General features: G+C 42.5%; 1 protein-coding gene across 5 annotated transcripts in view; it reads left to right on the top strand.

Moving 5' to 3' along the window:
* The window catches only part of ITPR2 (inositol 1,4,5-trisphosphate receptor type 2), a 222,855-nt gene that overhangs the window by 157,766 nt on the left and 52,083 nt on the right, over positions 1 to 13,006 (top strand). The gene's annotated exons all lie outside the window — the stretch shown is intronic.

Genomic DNA, 13,006 nt, shown 5'->3' with positions numbered 1-13,006 from the left:
GTGATACCAAGCGAACTTGATTTCAGAAGATTGCTATTATTTTAGATATTACTTTGCCAATAAGAATAATTGGGCCTTTTCACTGCTTTCTCCTTTTGAATTATGCTGTAGTGCCCTCAAGCTTTTTCTGATCACTTTTACTTCTCTACTGGTAAAGGTAGAATGTACACTGAAGGTTGTTATTTAATGGCCTATTTATTCTTCAGAGTAGCTGGTGTCAAAAATAGTTTATCTTTCAATTATGTTCAGAGTATTGTAAAGTTTTTTGTAGTTGAAAAAGTAAGGACCAAGAACTTCTTGGTTATATCATAAATTACTGTATTTGGTATTTCTTATAAGGGCCAAATTTAAAAAAAAATAGGTTTTCCCTGAGTAAGAAGAAATAAACAGAGGGGGAGAGGGAGTGTTCCTCATTCATTATGTTTATTAAGTGTTGTTAGGAATTGAATACTTGGTGGAAAAAATAAGAGAAGAAAGCAATCTATAGTTACAGTAGTGTTATGCAATGTTTCTTTCAAGCAAGGAATGCAAAAAAACAGTTACTGAGTAATGCTGGTGTGCTTGCAGCACATTTAAATAAGTGAGTATTGTTATTATGTTGGTGGTGGTGTGGTTGACCATGTTGTGCTCTCATGCTGTGTGTGGGGCTGTACATAAGATGCCCATCAGAGATGACAGTATTTTCAGAAAGCATCTGCAGCCCCTTACCTTGTAGGACTATTTACTCCTTGTCTGAATGCTTATAATGAAAATTTAAATGCCTGCCCAATCAAAATGTCAGTATTTTCTGTCTTCTGCCTACAGTTCGTGTTAAATCACTTAACAGGGTCTGTGACATGGAAAATAAGATTTGGGGGAGTGGAATATAGGCCTAAAGCTGTACATGAAGTGACTGCTGGGGTCATTTTAAACAAGAGGTCACTGCCAGGGGTACACTAGCTGGCTGAGGTGTAGGTTAAGGTCTGTCCCTAGGTTCATATCCATGGTGCTGGGGAGGTCCATGATGCCACTCCACAGCTATTCCTGATCATAGCTGGCGTTTTGGTTGCATAAGGGTGGATATTTTTACAGCAATTTACTGAGCTCCTTCCTGTTCTGTAAAATTAAATGTCACGATTGGCTCTGTATGCTGTAAAAATATCCATCTTTTTACAAAAAAAAAAAAAAAGAAAAAGGAAAAAAGAAAAAAAGACTGTTTTCTTCTTCTTGCATTTCTGTAACATAGTACTTGTGTTTACAATAGCTTTGCACCCATGTCAGGCCCCATATCAAAACAAAGCAATGCAAGGGCAGGCAATTTGGGGCCTTTCTGTGTCCTCTGCTAATGAAAAGCTACAATTCTTGGCACAGGCCTGCTGATCTTTGACCCCAAACTGTTTCCATGTGTGCCCTTTTGCTCGCCCTGGGATGGGCAGGATACGAGCATGGACCCTCCTCAGTAAGGCCATTGTTGCTGGGTTCCTTTGCTGGCTTCAGTCTCCAAACACCCTCTGCTTTGCTGTCAGAGTGGCTTTTTGGTGTCTGGGCCTTCTGCTGGGCTTAGCTGACCTGATTTACGTAGTATTTCTTTGCTGTGGCCGTTCACCTGACTTACTTTTTTCTACAACCAGTGTGACTCTTCAGTCACTTTCCTTACGCTTCCTGGTGCCCACTTGCTCTAGCTACAGCTTTTTGGTCCCTCTGTAATAGCAGAATCAAGACTGAGAGTTCCCCTTTTTGCTGTTCCAGCCCTCAAACACAGACAGTTTATTTTGGGGAGCTCCGACTTTCAGTTTTTGTCGTTGCACTCTTCAGGGCAATGCTGGGTTCTGCATTTTGCCACCACTACATCCTTCCTTGCCCTTCCTGTGGTTGATTTTACCAGAAGCAAGAGGCATTCTTGTAAATGTTTGACCCACAGTGCATAGAAAGTTGTACCTGTATCACAAGCAAGGCTGAGATTTCTGTTAGTAAATTGTCCTTACAGCCTCCCAGCCCCTGCCCTAAATGTGCACTTGTACATCGTGCACACACAGAAGGGTGTGGGCACAGCAGCCGTGTCATGCCAGTGATCACATGTCTTTCACATGTTTCACTGTCCTCTCTTTCCTTTATTTCTTCATCTTCCTCCAGCCTGCCACATGCCATGGCTGTGCTGCTTCCCCTGCACTGACCCCGGGGCTGTCTGGACACTGCTGCTCCTCACTTTTCCTGCTCTTCAATGAGCAGAGGGGAGAAGGGAGTGCCACTGGGAGGAAGCAGAACTGAGCTGTCCACGAGGAGCAGCCCTGAGCTGCAGCCCTACTCTGCAGCCTGGCTTTGGGGCTCCTTCCAGATGTAGCTCTTCTACAGCTGCTTGTGGAGCAGTGACATGAGCTGGTGCTTGACCTCACATCCTGGAAAAATAAGCCTGTTATTGGTGGGTAGAAAGGGTTCGCAATTCTCTTGAAAATCAACAGAGGAGATTCTGTTTTCTTTCTCTAGTTCAAATGTCATGCTCAGAGCTGAGCCTTGACCTTGCTAATTCCTTGCAGTAGTCTCGGCTGAGTGCCAGAGGTGTGTTATGGACAGTTCCATCACCTCTGTCAGCACTTCTCTTCCAGCCTCAGTCAATAGGTATGGTGTTTTTATTGCTGTCCTCTTAAGAGATTGTGTTAAAGCAGGTCACACTTTGTTTTGCAAAGTTAGTAAGGCTGTCCACGAAGAGACTTCATCTTGATGTGATGTCCCTGTAGGAAATTCCAAAAGCTTTTGACACAGTAGCACCAAAAAAAGTTTCATTCTTGCTCCTTATCTGCAGAAGCATTAGTGTAGGAGAATCAAATTTTTAAATGGTTACACAATGAAAGAAATTATAAAAGGCTAAAGAAATCCTCTGGCTTTTCAGATGACTGCTTGAGATGGCTGCCTGTTAGTCATAACAAAGTATTTCAGAAGTTTGTAAACTAAAACAAAACCCTTCATTGGCAGTATTTCCATGAGGTTCATGATCCATTTGATTTACTATGAAGCAAGATAAGGCACTGATTATAACCAGAGGCTCCCGTACTCTGCATACATAGATAGATAGATAGATAGATATATGTTATATATATATATATATATATCTGTGCTTCTGTTAGTGAAAAATACTTTGGAGTGTTTGTGTTTCTCAGCTCATGCAAACTGTCTAAATCAGGCATGGAGCCCAAGCTAATCCACTGTACCTTTCAGCAGGGGCTTTATTCATGAGGGTCACAAGAACGTGAAATAACTTTACATAGCTTTTTGTCAGCTTGCAGCGTGGCAAGAGTGCACTTTCATCTGCCTGTAGAGCTGTGGAGACACATCCTTGATCTGGAAGGATGTGAGTGGGGAGGGAGTAAGGGAGCAAACTAACGAAACTTTCAGGTTTCCAATGCCTTATGAACTCCTCTGCCTGGTTCCCAAGGCTGTGGCAGGGGTGCTGACCCAGCGTGCCACCCCTTTCGTGATGCACGTTCCGTGGTCTCAGGCTAGCAAAATGTTTCCTCAATTTTAAGTTTGTGCTTAAATGCCCTGTTGGAAAGGGAGCACAGGTCTTGGAATTCCACAATACCTTTGTCACTTTCAGGTAAATAGAAGTTTGTTTGTTTATAGTGAGATTAAGCTAAAATATTATTTAAATCCCAACCAAGTAAACTACTTATATTTATACAATTGTCTGGTGCCACCAAGACTTAATGAAAAATTTTTCCTCACCCCATAAGGTTAGAAGAATTATCACTGTCTGATATCAGTGCAGTGAAGACAAGTTTGAACCAGGCTATCTTCTGATAGACTAACACAGTTGGAAGTGCCCTTCCATTTATAAGTTCTTAAAATAAACCAAGGAAAAAGAGGTGGATCTGCTGTGAACTGTAAAGTTCTCACTGCAGGTACTGCTAAGGACACACATCTTCCACTCTGGTGCTAATTTTAAATGGACTGAGCAAAATAAGTCATTCAGCCTTATATATTTGTTAGTATATTAATAAAAGAATCAAGATTTTTTTTTATCAAACTTGGCAGGCATTATCAAACTAATGTCTTACTGCCGTGTTTACTTCATTGCTTAGTAGTGTACACAGATGAAGGGTATTTGCTAACTAGGCAATTAAAATGGCAATAATTGATGGCATGGATTTATAGTTTGGGAGTAGGGATACACAACCTTTTTTAAAAGTTACTATTTTTGACGTTTGAAATAGGAGAGGTTTGATAATGAGACTTGGATATGATACATTCGTTAAGGATAAAGTCAGTTTTAAAAAATTTAGCTATCCACATAGGAAAAATTCTGAGAAGCACAAAGCCTTTTGTTTCTGTGGGTTTCTCTTTAGTCTGTCTTTCTGTAACTTTCATCAGATTTGAGTACACCCAGGGCTGGGACCACCTTTACTTTCCACATCAGTTCTGTGCCTACAGCTGCATGGTTCTGGGACTCTTACCTGCTCTAGCAGAACAAAGAAATGGCAATAATAATAGTAATAATAATAATAATAATAATAGTTTCAGAATTTTTTTAAGACTTAATCTTACTTTTTAGAGGGTTTTGGAGCAGTTAAACGCTCTCATTAATTTTATGTGCCCCTTTTTAAGTAGGTGGTATTATCTGGTGTTACAGGTAAAGGCACCAAGGCAGAAGCAGGCACAGACAGGAAGTCATGAGCTGTCATGGGAAGCAATCTGGCTTGTTTGATCCCCAGTGCTTTGCTTTGACTGCCACATTGGCTTCCCTCCTATGCTCACTCCATCCCAGGTACTTTGCTAGTGTGGAAAATCAGCTTTTTTTTGGGTAGTGCATAATCACTGAGCACATTAGTACCCCAGAAGTCTTCCTAGAGACATGCTAACGTGTTTTTCAAATAAGCTTTCCTGTGCTGCTAATATTATGGGTTGCTGAGGCAAGAAAAGTTTTCATAAGGTAACAGATGCAAATGTGTGCATTTGTGTGAGGGAGGTATTGTAAGGCTTAAGGGGTTTTTTGTGGGTGGTTATTTTTGGTGTTGTAGTTTGGAGCAGTTCCTGGATTTCCTTCACTTTGCTGTATTTTAACTTTTAGACAGATTCACTTAGACCTTCGTCCTTCTTTTCCCTTGAGTTTGTGTGTGTGTGTATAAAATAAAAGACAATTATTAAAACATATACTATAAGCCAAATGTGGATTCTTGTACTCATCCATTTGTCTTGACCTGAATATAATTCAAGCCAGATCAAGGGATTCCATGGCAAGACCTTGCTTAAAATGATGGGTGCAGATCTTCCGTGGTTTAATGTGTGAGGAAACAAGTAACACTGTAAATGCAGGCCTCCAAATGTGGAATAGGATCACTGCACGTGACTTCTCCAAAGCTTTCTGAACTGAGTGGGTTGTGCCTGGCTCACTAAACACTGTTCTGCATGAAGTGTGATAGTGGTCAGGTGTAAATTCAGGGTGAAATTTGACTTTTTAAAAAGAAATGTTGGTGAAGAAGGCAGAAATTATTTACTCAATAATGTGCATTGACAAGTGCCTTCTCTAAGACACAGCAAAGAAGCACCTCAAAGGCTGTTTAGGATAGGGAACTGGTGGGACCAGTTACAGCCCAGAAGTCTGCAGTGGGCATGATCTGGCTGAAACTTTAATATCATGGTTATACCATGGAAATAAGATGAACAGAAGACAAGTGGAAAAGTCTTGCAAGAACTGCTTTATCCTTGATAGTGGTGTTGCCATTACTGGCCCATAACATTTGCCTAAAAGAAATCTCCCTGTCCCTGTGGGAACTGGGAGTTCCCAGAGCAATTTGCTCTAAAAGATAGGCTCATCCAATTGGGAAGCAGCTTTGAGCTCAGGCAAGGATCCTCCAGAAGAGCTGATGTCTGGGGACCACACTGGTTCAGTGATCTTTTGAAGCTTGCTGAGTTCTTTCTGCTCACCCTCTGCCTCAGGTGTTCCATGTCTGTCTTTACAAAACATTAGGTTGTGCCTAGGTTCTGATGACAAAGATTTTCAGTTGATTCTGTTTTGTGAATGAAATGTCTTGGTTCATTTGAGTTTTTACACATCTCTGACTGGTACTCTCTGAAGAAACAAAAAGTGTTTTAGTGTTTGAGACTAGGATTTTGGAAAAAAGACCACTGGTTACACTGAGTGAAAATGTAGTTGGCTCACATTTTGTTTAGCAATGACCATTGTCAAATTGTGCAGCTGATGTGGACAGGAAGCAGTTGGCAGGTATTGTTGGAGGTTGTCCTCCCAAGTACCAGATGACAAAAAGAGAAAAACTTTGTACACAAATAAATAGGACTACCTTTTGAGGCCAGAGGATGATGGACTCTATCCTGTAGGATAAACGTGTCCTTCAGGATGGATAGCTGTGAGTTTGTGCAATAAGTATGCTCTCTTTCTGCAGGACAGATAAAATTTTTCAAGCTAAAGGATGTCATTTTTTGCAAGGCTATGCTGAACTTCGCAGTTTTTTGGTGGTTTTTTGTTTCTTTGTCCTTAACAGAGAAGCTCTTGCTGATAGCAGTGCCAAAACAAAGGGCTGATGGGAGCCAGTCCCAGGAACCGTGACTGTCAGGGGACTTGTAAGCTTGGCTGCCAGACCTGAAGCTTTTCATGGAACTTTTATGCTCCACATGTTGTTTTGTAGTTATCATCCTGATGAGACAGGCTATGGCATCAAAATGACAACGGCTAATTAAATGTCAGGAGAATCAGAAGCTGTTGCAAGGCTTTTACACTGAGATTTCCAAGATTGAAACAGAAGCCAGTGACGCACATCACCCTCCTTGTGGCTCATTAGGATGGGATATAACTCCACGTTCAGCCAGCTGCAGTATAGAGAGACAGTATGGAGGCTGCCATGAGGGCTTGACACTAATGAGCACCTGAAAGCTTAAATAAACCTCTGTGCCTGATGTTAGGTCTCAGGTTATAACCTTGGCAACTTGTCCTTTGATGTTTTCTTTTTCTCCCCTTCTCCTTGGAATCATTCATCTCAGAATCCTGTTCTGGCTTTGATAGGGATCTACATGGGAACCTCTGTTTTCCATCTGGTGTTGTGTTGACTTAGGCTGCTAAGAGCTGCTAGGATTCAAGCTAGAGCTTTTTACCATAGGTTGGCCACAAAAGTTTTAGCTTATTTTAATTTTTCTGGTTCTCCTTCTCTAGAACAAGATGAAGTGTCTATTCTACATATGTGTGTGATTTATTATATGTAATGTTAACGAGGGATATATCCTGTTTGACTGTGGCAACCGTGCATTTCACTAGTGCACAGGTGGCCTCAATATTTCTGCTTTGTGGGTTTCTTCTTCTATCTTTAACTTCTGTAATCCTTGTGTTTTGTGGTTTACAAGATTTTTTGTCATTGGGAAATATGCTGAATTGGTGTCGGGGCCCAAACGTTACACCAGAAGAAATATCCTTTCTTTGTCAAATGTCTGCATTGTGAAATCTTCACATTAGTCTGTGGTTTTACTCTGAAAATTGGCTGTGGGACAATGAAATACTGTTCAAGACATTCTCTGCTCTCAGGCTCTGTTTGCAGCCCTGTCCTAGCAATAACCACACTACCTTTTTATTGCTGTCTGAAGCAGCATGGGGTGGACAGAGGGACTTCAGTCCTCCTTTGGTTCTCCGTCACCCGTGGGGCAGTTACTTCACTTCCCACATGAAGAATGGGTCTTCATTTAGCTGTGTCCACAGCTGGTCAGCGTGGGAATGCCTCCACTCAGAGTAGGCAAGCAGTACTGATTTATACTGATTTATACGGATTTACACAGATTTTTACTAGTAGAGAACTTGCCTGTTGCCCTCCAACCATGCTCTTACCCTGGAGCTGCCTGCTTGCTTTTGGCATGCATTTAGAGTGATGATATGTGGGTCACAGGGAGGATGGCTTGACTTTAAACTTTTAGATTGAAATTACTTGGAGAAACGTTATGTAGAATTAAGCATAATTTTCCTTGGAAACTGAGTAAACTCGATCCAGAAGCTGTTGAGAGGCAATAAATGTGGGACCACACAGTGCCGTCTTTCCATAGCCACCCTTCAAAGCAGACTGCGTGTTCAGCCAGCCACCCCTGAGTGCTGTGTGCACATTTCACTGGCTCAGAAATGTATGTAATGTAGCTATTTTGTTCAAATTGCTGCAAACTCCCCTCATTAATGAAGTTGAATTACACAAAGTGTTGAGTTCTTGCTCTGGAGACAGAGCTGGAACTTTTCCATTAGAGGTAACCTTCAAATGAACCAAGGTGCACCTTTTTCTTATAAGTATAGCCCAACCAAAACATTTTACCCTGAGCTGGGGTTTGGTTTGAGGGGGAGTGAGGGTTGGAAATACCATGGAAGTGAAATCTGGTCTCACTTAATAGTATCAGAGCAGTTCTAATAGGCTTCAGATATCTGCATTGTGAAATCCTACACCTTAATTAAAATTAGGGGGGGCATCTTCTCTAACAAAGACATAGTTTTTTATGTTCAGTAGTCATTGAAGTAATTACAGGTTAACAAAAATAAAGAGCATTAAACAGAGTGTCAAAATATGTCTGTTCCTCACAGTTGCTCCATTTTAACTCTCATCTCCTCTGATGTCACAATTTAATTAGGTATCTCAGTCACCATAGAGTTTTCCAGACAAGATCTGAATTTGTAATCTACAAATAGGCAGAGCTCAGTTGCCATCCTCTGTATTTCATTCATTTAACACAGTGCAGAAAAGTGAAAATGAGGTTCACCTTGCACTTTCTCTGAGGCAGCTTTATGAGACACTGAATAAAAGTGTCCAGCTGTGAAATTTAGTTTTAACGGTTGATTATGCTTTTCTACACCGAAAGTGAGGTGATCAGGTACTTATGATCACCTTCAGACCTGCACACAGATAAGCATCTAATCAACCTGGGGTTAAAGAAGCCTTTTCTCTCCCTTTTTCTATGGGCAAGGATTTTCAGAGTTTGTTTTACAAATGATGCTCTGTGGTAGCCTTAAATGAACTTCGTTTGGAAAATCTTTCCAGCTTTTTCTGTCTTTGAGTGTGCAGAACACCACTTAGCTGCTAGTTGGTTGGGTAAAGCAGCATTATTTGTGAATGTTTGAGAAGGAGAGAGATGAAATTTTTACTCCCACCAGGAGCTGTTACTTCATAGGTGCCAGGTGAAAGTGCTTTCCTGAGGACAATAGCCATAATACAGAGTTGGAAAGAACAACTCATCATTTTACATTCTCTTCTCTCTGGTCCTATGCTCCTAATTTTATTTATTTTTAGGGATGTTTTGCTCTGCTGATTGGAAAGGGAGGCAGAGATTCAATAGCATGGTGCAAAATGTTGGAAAATCTCACCATTGTAATTGTTTGAGGAGAGTCATCTCTCAGTTCCTGTCCATCTCCACACTGGTATACTGCCCTGTTTTCTACTGTACAATGTACATACATCAGGCCCCGGCAGATAGTAGGAAATCCATGTCTGCTGTGAATCCAACAGATTGCAGCTTCTGCTGTTTGCTTGCTGCTTCAGTCTCGTATGTTTTTGACTCTGAATGAGCAAGTTATGCTTTTTTGTGTGTTGTGGAACGACGTGTTGAGAAGGTGGGATGTGAACAGGACTGGCTACGAACAGGCTTTTTAATTTGACATCGATGTAACTTGAATCACAGAGTCTCAGCCATGATTCCAGGCTGCAGCTGAGGACTTAAGCCTCTTTAATGTGCCTCATTGAAGACAGGGAGATGGCTTATCCCAGCCTTTGCAAGGGCAGTGTGCTGTGGCTGTCTTCCAAGCCGCACCTGCCTGTGGCACAGCTGGTGATGATGTCAGGTTGGGTTGGTGAACTGCATTCAGCCGAAGGGGTCACAGTGTGCCAAAGAAACCGTGGCACTATCCTGCAAATAGGAGAGACAAGACGAGTTTGGGTAGATCCTGAAGAAGAGGATGAGTCCATTCTGGAAGGATCAACCCGTGAGGAACTTTCTGCTCATGGTGCCAGAGGAAGGGATGTTGAGTGCCAGTCAACGTCTCCTGGTCTTATAGCTCACAGAAGGAAGTGTGTCCATACTTAAAAACTTGAAACTGTGGTTCCCCTCACCACATTGCCCCCAAAGTAAGAGTCATCAGCAGCAGTTCCCTCTTTTGTTTGTGCTAGCCTGCCTTTTCTAGAGAAGCCACATAGTAGACAGAAGAAGATAGCTGGCAGAGTCACATTCTGCAGGGAAGAGAAATATAGAAAGTGAAGGGCTTGGGAGCAAAAGAATTTGAAGAGTTCCTGAAAAGCTCTCTTATCTCAGGTGTTTTTATGCATTTTGGATGTATTTAAAGTGTTGGTGGCTTTTAGAGGTGAACGGTTCTCTTGCTGTGTGGATTTGGGATCTATATATCTGCTGGTTTGGGTCTTTCCCAGACTGTGTCTATACAACACTGGTGCCAGTGTTTTTGTCTGCCTTTTATGGAAGTAGCATGTGGCTGGGATCTTCTTCCTTGTTATGCTCTGAAGAAGACTATTTGTAGAAACTCTGCTCTCCTTTTCTTTCTTTTCCATTGAACTTTCTCGTTACCTCCCTATAATCATGTCTGACACTTCCATCATCTGATTTCCTTCCATCCTGTACTTTGCAAAATTTTGCATACAGTAATCACAGGAGGCAGTCTCTGAGCGCGGTTATGCCATCCTGTTGGAATTCTGGATTGCATGCTGCTGTCCACATCCTATGTCCAGCATGGCCAGTGTACACCAAAATGCAAGTGTGCCCCTGTATGCATTGGGCTGGTTTGACTCAGGCAGGCACAGCTGCCCATGACGGTTTACACATAGCCTGTGGAGATGTTTCACATCCACCCACCTCAAATTAATTTTGTTTGGTTGCAACGCATTTTGTCTGACCTGAATTTCCCCACACACGTGTACACTTCTTTTTTTTTTGGAATTCAGCTTTGCCTGCAAAAGAAATTAGAAAGGAGGCACGTGGAAGTAAAGTTCGTTGAAATATTAACAAGTCATTTTGTCTTCTGCTGGTTTTCATCAGGGTAAAAAAGAACAGCAAAACCACAACAAAAATAGCAATGAAATTACTATGGGGGGCTGCAAACATAATAGTGACAGAGTTCACTTAGCTGTGGTGGTTTCTTTTATGTGATAATATTGAGGTGTTTTATTTCTCCCCTGTGAGGTAGATCACTATTAGCTGCAATTTGTAGTGTGCCCCATGTGGAGGCTGGGGAGGAGAGTTGGTGTCTCAGAGGTTACACGAGGCCATGGAAGACCCAGCAACAGAATCCAAAGCGTCTGGACCACCCAGGGACCTGCTCATGTACCACAAGCCATCAGGGAAAGATTAAGTCTGAACCCTTTTGGTTGCTCTGTACGGTATAATTGTCTAATGAAATCAATGAATACTTGATGTGAGAGTCTCCCATTGCTCCATCCCTGCTGTTCCTAATGTTTGTTAACAGATTGCTTTGTGGCAGAGTGCAAAGGTGCCGCTCTATAAAACTGTAATGACTTCTGGAAAGGAAGTTGCCCTGTGTATTGCAGAAAGCACCATTCAGTTTTGATTGGAACATGGGGAGCTGAGAAGTTGTTATTGCTTTTAGTGCAGCTACTTGGAATAAAAATTTCTGCTCAGTTATGGTTAAGATGACATTTCCTTTTTCCCTGCTTTTTTCTCTCCTTGTTTACCGATGGAGTTGGAATGTTCTCATTTGCCCTGGGCAGGGAGCTGGCGTGTGGTAAAGGCCTGGCACGCCAAAGAAGAGGAGCTCCTTTTCTGTCTCCTATGTTCCTCTGTCTGTCACCCATCCTGTTTGCTACTGCCTCGACTTTCTCTTCGCTGTTTTCTCTCGGTCCATGGGGCTTTTCTTGTCAGTCCCCGGGCAGCTTTTTTATCCTTTCTTGCTCTCTAAGACGAAAATGAAGTGTTTGGTGAGATGACTGGGTTATCCCTGGTGAGGGGGTTCGGCGGTGCCAGATCTCACACTGCCTGGCTCTGGGAGCCAAAGGGACTGAAGAGGACAAAAGAGGAAGAGATCGAGGCTGTAAATGAGCCCCAGCTGCACGAGCTTGTTGGCACAGCAAGGTGAGGCTCATCTGACCATTATTTTGCTGTTGCTGCAAGTTACATTTTGTCACAGTTTCCCCTGGTGAAAGACCACTGGCCTTTGCGCTGGCAACCCACACTGCAGGATGTGTGGTTACTGACAGGGTAGGGGTGAAGATAATTTACAGCAGATCTGTCAGATGTCACGCCTTGGGCATCAGGTACCAACACTCTTGCCTCACTTTCCCCAAGGGCTGTTGTTCATTAACTGCCAGGCCTGTGGAGTGGCCTCCCTGCCCTGACAGGCTCGAGGGGGCTGGCTGGCACCCCAGAGGGGGAGTGAGGCAAGGGCAGAGGGGTCTCTGTGCAGTGTGACAGCTTACAGGCATGTCCACACCCAGTTCCCTCCCCAAAACAAGCCCCAGTCCCCAGCACGCTCCCGACCAGTGCCCTTCCCCTGCCAGGAGAGCCCTGTGTGCCAGGTGCCATCACATGCCAGCCTTACTGCTGCCTTACAGCTGTGAGAAGAACTGAGAGAATTGGAACAAGGATAATAATTCTTTCAAGGATTTTGTTTCTACATTTTTAGATGTTTGTAATACTTCCTAATAGTAATACTGTAAATGGTATCAAGGCATAGGAGCTGTTTGTGCTATTTGTGTCATTCTTTCTGCTTCTCAGCCAGTTATCCAGTGCTTTTTGTACTATTCCATCAACCTTTCCTAGGAAATCAGTTTAACATGTTTGACACCTTGCCTGTGAACTGACTCTTCCATGAAAACCCTGATTGCCTACAGGACACTAAACCTCACTCATTTAGATCCCTTTATACCATTCTAGTCATAGAACATCACCTTTACCCCCATGTTTGGCAGTATTAAAATGCTGGGGAGTGAAATAAATCTCTCAGAATTTGGGGGTCTCCAACCTCATGTCTATAGCTTCTATTTCTTATACTTTTTTCTTGTATTTCTTGTCCTTTTGGGGCTTCAGAAAAGCCTGGTGTGTA

The sequence above is a fragment of the Corvus brachyrhynchos genome, unplaced genomic scaffold (genome assembly GCF_000691975.1).
Source record: "Corvus brachyrhynchos isolate BGI_N302 unplaced genomic scaffold, ASM69197v1 scaffold209, whole genome shotgun sequence".
NCBI classification, from domain to species: Eukaryota; Metazoa; Chordata; class Aves; order Passeriformes; family Corvidae; genus Corvus; species Corvus brachyrhynchos.
This window is presented reverse-complemented; position numbering and strand designations above follow the sequence as displayed.